This window comes from Cynocephalus volans, chromosome 2 (assembly GCF_027409185.1).
Source record: "Cynocephalus volans isolate mCynVol1 chromosome 2, mCynVol1.pri, whole genome shotgun sequence".
In the NCBI taxonomy this organism is placed as follows: Eukaryota; Metazoa; Chordata; class Mammalia; order Dermoptera; family Cynocephalidae; genus Cynocephalus; species Cynocephalus volans.
In genome coordinates, this window is record NC_084461.1 from 121265473 (window position 1) to 121271472 (window position 6000).

General features: G+C 46.4%; 1 pseudogene; it reads left to right on the forward strand.

Annotated features, from left to right (window-relative positions):
• The first annotated feature begins 1528 nt into the window (after positions 1 to 1528).
• LOC134370582 (selenoprotein M-like) lies at positions 1529 to 1956 on the forward strand (annotated as a pseudogene).
• The last annotated feature ends 4044 nt before the right edge of the window (positions 1957 to 6000 follow it).

Below are 6000 nucleotides of genomic sequence, written 5' to 3' on the forward strand. Positions count from 1 at the left end.
ATCTCTCAGTGAGCAAATGGAAGAGCCAGGATTGGAACCAGGGAGTACCCGATGTCACAGCTCCTGCTATGACCCACCATAGCACTCAACCCCACTGCTGCCATCTCCCACCGTGCCCACTGTGTTTCCCTCACCTCCCACACTAGATCCACTCACACAGTAGTGAAGAAGTCACCGTTTGGTGTAAAAAGGCTTTTGCTAATTCATTTATGCATGATGTATGCTGTTCTCATAGAATTTAGTGTCTGTTCCCATGGAATGTATGGACTAGTGGGTAAGACATTAAATGGGAAATCACACTAATTATTTTCTATTATGATTCCATATGCACCAAAAGACACTGACAATAGTGACTCACTGAACATGGTACCAAAGGACTTTATGTAACTCATGGTCCATGATAATGATGGAACCTCATCATCGTGGAAGTGTAAAATACTATTTTGCTGCCAGGAGCCACATGTTTGGTCCTCACCTGGGAGTACTGAGGCCCTGTCCACCTCTGATAGTGATGACTGCTGCAAGACACCTGGTGAGATGAGCGTGCGGCGGTCTCTTGTCCCACCTCTGGGGTCCTCCCGGCAAAGTCTAATGAGGTGGCCACGGAGCATGGGAGACAGACTTCCAGAACGGACGCATGTGTGAAAAGTCACTGGGACTGGGGAGGGTGGGCCTGGGTTGCTCTAAGGAAAGGCAACCTCAGAACCTTCATCTCACCATTCAGCAATTGGCTACTGAGCAGGCCCTTTGTGCCTGACTAGATGATGCCGGGGACACGACAGGGGATTGAGACAGACATAGCCCTGCCATAGCGGAGTTTACTCTGAGAGGGATCCGCAAAACCTGTCCACAGCACTGGAGGCAAACTTGCTCAGCTCAGCAGAAAGGATTCATCTTTGTTGGTCTCCTGTGCGCTCCTACAGGTCCCCGATAAACTCTGACATCCTTCTGCCTAGAATGTTCTACCACATTCACTCCCCGCCCCCCTCAATTTTCCAATAGATAGATCACTGGAGATTGTAAGACACTGTCAATTGTCAGATGCATCCCAATTTCAGAGAAGCTAAAATAGCATGCGTATTAGAATCTGTAACACAGTGTAATGCCTACCTCATAGGGTTATCAAGAGAATTAAACAAGTTTATATTTGTAATGTGCTTAGAACAGTGTCTCACACATGATAAACGCTATAGAAGTGCTTGTTTGTTAAATGAAAACTTTTCACCCAACCCCATGAGGAAGTGGCCACCTCCATCCCATTCTATGGTTAAGGACTCAGGTTTAGAGAGGTTAAATGACTTGCTCAAGATTCTAAGGGATCTGACCCCAGGCATTCTGGCTCCTGAGCCCCCGGGCTAAGCATTGGGAACCTGCAGGACCCTCACTTCCCCCCACGCTATCATCTGAGATGGAACATATGAGGACAAGTCCTCCGAAACTTGAAGACAATTTTCTTTTCTCTCTCAGAAAAGCCATTCAGGCTCCTTTTCTTTTTCTCATTAGCTCTGTGTTCATTTATAGAAGAGGAATGGGCCTCCAGCTCGCGGATCTTCCCCAGCCAGGCCCCGCTGCGCCTGCTGCTTCCTCCGCCGCCGCCACCTACCGGCCGCACTGGAACCGTTCGCGAGGTTCGACCCAGGCGCGGTAGGAGACTTGTAGGGGATGACAGCTGAACCGTCTACAGGAGGTGAAGGCCTTCGTCACCCAGGACACTCCCTTCTACCACACCTGGTGATGAAACACGTCCCTGGGGCCGACGCCAAGCTCGTGCTGCTGGCCGCCGCTTCGAGGAGATGGAGGGCGTCCTCCTCGGCGATATGGCCCGCGAGCACGTCAGCGCGCTGGCGAGGGCGTCGGCTTCTACCGCAAGGCGGCGCTCGAGCGCAGGGGGCCCCCGAGGACGTGTGGGCGCCCGCTCGGCTGCGCGAGGCAGCTTCGGACCGCGCCCACCTGTAGACCGGGTGGCGCATCCAGTCTGAGCCCCGGACAGGGAATGAAGCGCTCAGCATAGCAGGAGCACCTCCCTTCCTGAGGGCCCATGCCACGTCCCCCAGCCTGCAGGAACCGGGCTGGGGAGGTTCCTCCCAGCCCCTTCTTCCCTCCCCAGCTCCACTCTAAATCCCCTCCGCCAAAAAATAAAATAAAATAGTAAAAGAGAAATGCATCCACGTGCGTCAGCCTCCATGCACACTGCAAGGCTTCGAGATAGACGGCAGAAGTCTTCCCTGTCAAGGTCAATGCCAGATCGCTGCCTTTAGAAGGATCTCACAGTTGGGGTGTGATACAGGTTCACACCTTGGGAAGCTGGTGGCAGAGGAATGACAAGTCAACAGAGAGCATGGCCATGTCCCCAAAGGACAAGATTGCTGAAAGAGGCCCCAGTTCAGCAAGGATCCCAAGACTGACAGCAAAATGGAGTTCCTTATGAAGGAATCTCTCCAAGAAGCTTTCAAGCTGGGATGGACACAGGAGAGCAAACTTGGAGCTGTAGGAATCACAGCTCCAGACTGGCCTAGGAAACACAACAAAATGACCAAACTAGCAGGTCAGTTCATCCCTGTATAAGACTGAGAAACTGAGCCTCGGAGAAGAAATTTTAACCACGTACACACTCATTTCCACTATATTTTTTCTAAGATTTTTTCTAAGGTCAAAGTGTTGGGAAGAATTTGCCTGGCTACGCACATATTCGCATGTAATTTACAGATGCCTACAACTATGAAAGACATTCTCAGGCAATTTCCTAGTTAAATTTGTACCGTTTCACTCAAGGCATAAAGTGAAAAGGGAATTATCAAGCCAGAGAGAACTGCAGGGGAAACAGCAGGAGTCCCTAGAAATTCTCCCAACATTTTCAGTAGGAGAACACTCAATTCAAGAATTTAGCATCTGCCCAACCAACAAAGGAATATTATGCAGGACATTAAAATGATGGCTGTAAAATCCATGAGGCAACATGGGGAAACAGGGCAAAAAAAAATCGAGTTATGGAATGAGATGTACAGAATGAGTTTAGCAGAAGGGGAGAGAAGAGTAAGAGAAAACACAGCAGGGACAAGCAGTGGCTACGTTAGGGTGCAACTGTGGGTAATGTTCTTTTTCTTCTTCCAAAGTTTTCTTAATGTGGAAGTGTAACAAAAACAGTATAACCTTCATTGAGAGCAAATAGTCTGCAGTTAGAGACACCTGGGTTTAGAACTCAGCTCCATCACTTCATACTTGTGTGATTTCCGCAACTTTTTCACCTTCTATGTGCTTCAGTTTCCTTATTTGTAAAATGATGGTAATAATAGCTCATACCTATCAGGATTTTGAGAAGATGAGATCATATATGTATAGGGCTTTGCACCATATCTGACACGTACTAAGTGCTCAATTAATGTTAAATGAGTACTCACAAGAAGAAACAGGAACGTTGTTCCTTCTTATAAATGAGTATTGGGCAATAGTGGCTGCTATTCTGCCAATTCTTCTCAGCCTTCACTTCTGACAAAGATGGTGGAGAAAAAACTATATTGGAAGTCACAGGCCTAGGTTCAATTAATGCCATATCTTCCTGGCTGAGTTCCAGATTAGTTTGCTGAGCCCCCAGAGAAGTCCAGTCTTACTGGAGCATGAATTAACTCAAAAGGATTTCTAAAACCACCCAGTGAACTAGCTGGAACTAAAACCAAACTTTCCATAAATATTTATGGGAAGGACTCAGTTTCTTCTCTTGTAAATGAGAGGAGAGGACCGTGGTACCTCTAGTCTGGCATTCTACTCTGAGAAGAGGTGTGCAGAGTGCCCTTTACATCTATGTACAATTGAAAGTTTCATGTGCTTTGAATCAATTACAAAGAAAGTTCAAAGAAATTAATAAGAATACATCAATGGATAAATGGGCAAAAGCCTTGAATAGGCAATTCACGAAAGAAATACAAGTGACCAAACTGCCAAGTAACCAAAGTAAACACATTAAAATAATGTCACCTATAAAATTTGCAGAGACTTTTTAAAATTATTATTCCCTGGGTTGGCAAATATGGGAAAAAGTCACTCTCTTTGTGGGCTCATAAACTGGTACAATCCTCCTGGAGGCCAAGTTCATGATATTTATATTAGGAGCCATAAAATGTTTTGTGTCTTATGACTTCACAACTTCACCCATAGGAATTTAACCTAAAAAGATAATTCAGAATGTTTACAAAGATTTATTAACAATGATGTTCTTCTATTCATCATTTATACTAGTGAAAACTTGGAAACGATCTAAGTGTCTAGAAACAGAGGATTGGTTCAGTAAACTACATTTATATAATAGAACATTAAGAGTCATGTTACTTGAGAATATTTAACATCAGGAAAATATGACATTAATGGAATAAAGATGGCCAATCAGTACTATATTAGGTTGATTCTCTAGAAGCAGAGCCTGAGACAAGAATTCATGAGGAAGTGGTTTATTGAGAGCATGCACTGAAAGGAGGACAAGAGAAGCAGGACAGTTCGGGGAAGAAAGCCAAGCAAGAGTGTGGTCTCCACTGGAGAACAGCTTCGGCATGGTGCCTGGGGAGCTCAGGACACAGCACCGGTACCCCTGTTGGTGGCCCTTGAGAGGCTGGTCTTTTGTTGGATGCTGGCTGCCAGAGTGGGGGAATTTGAGGCTGTGTAACCATTCCACTATCATATTCCAGATATCTCTGCCAAGGGTAAGTCCCTCTACAAGGGGCCCCACTCATCCGCTTCCTCCTCATGTTAAGGTCACTCCATCCACCCACAGCTTCTCCAGGATTCTAACTGGTCACAGTATCTGGAAAATCATGTAAATGGAGGGTTACTTAGTTGCTGCTGCAGTTGGTCTTGAGGTCACACCTGACACTTGTCTCTCCCCTCCCCCTTGGCCAGTACTTGTGCTAGGTGAGGGACTGTGGGGTGGCTGAGACCCTTATCTCTAAGGAATCTGAATCACTGATCACCATTCCCCTATCAGGCTGCGGTTATTCGCACTTGCCCATTTACAGTTACAATTGGCCATGAAAATACCAAGGGACCCAGGAGACATGTGAGTGCAAAACATATTTCTCCTTACCGTCCTTACATGGCAGTAGTCCTCCCACCTCATGATGACAACAGTCAGTTTCTCCTTTCTGTGCCTCCTGGTCTTCTGGTATGAGGAGCCCAAAATGACTAGGCAGCAGCCATAGCTTTAAGTTTAGAGGAACATCTGCTGTGTACCCTGGTAGAAGAATCCCCTTGGAACTCAGGATCTCTAGATTGACAGACTGAAGTTGAGAACAGAAGGTCAAAGTTCCCCAAATGGGTCACTGTGGGTAATGATGAGCAGGGATACTCCTTCTTCTACCTCTGATTCTCAGACTCTTGTATTCTGTCTATTGGAGATAGCATCATATAAAGCGCATTGGTTTAAGGTATGTACTCACCCTGGAGGGTGTTACCCCATATTTGTAGGACATTATCTCTAAACTGCTAGCTCAGCTACACCTTCAAGAGGCTGTTCTAATCCTTAGTCAGGTGTGAAGGTTAATTCTAGATGTCAACTTGGTTAGATGAAGGAATGCTAAGAAACCTGGTAAAGCAATCCTTTCAGGTGTGTCCATGAGGGTTTTTCCAGCAGAGATTAGAATGAGAGTCTGAGTGGCCAGGGTGTGAAAGACCCACCCTCAGTGTGGGTGGGAACCATCCAATCCACTGGGGGTCCAGAGAGAACAAAAGACAGAGGAAAGAGGTGAAGCTCTCTCTCGATCTGCTGGAACTGGGGTACACTCTTCTCTCCTCTCCGTGGACATCAGAGCTCGAGACTCTTCAGCTGTTGGGTTCCAGAACTTACACCAAGGACACCATCAGCTCCTCTGGTTCTGAGGCCTTTGGACTTGGACTGAGCCATGCTACTGGCATCCAGTTTATAGACGGCCTATCGTGGGACTTTTCTTCATAGTCATATGAGCTAATTCCCCTAATAAATCCCTCTCAAATAATTATAATATATCCTATTGATTC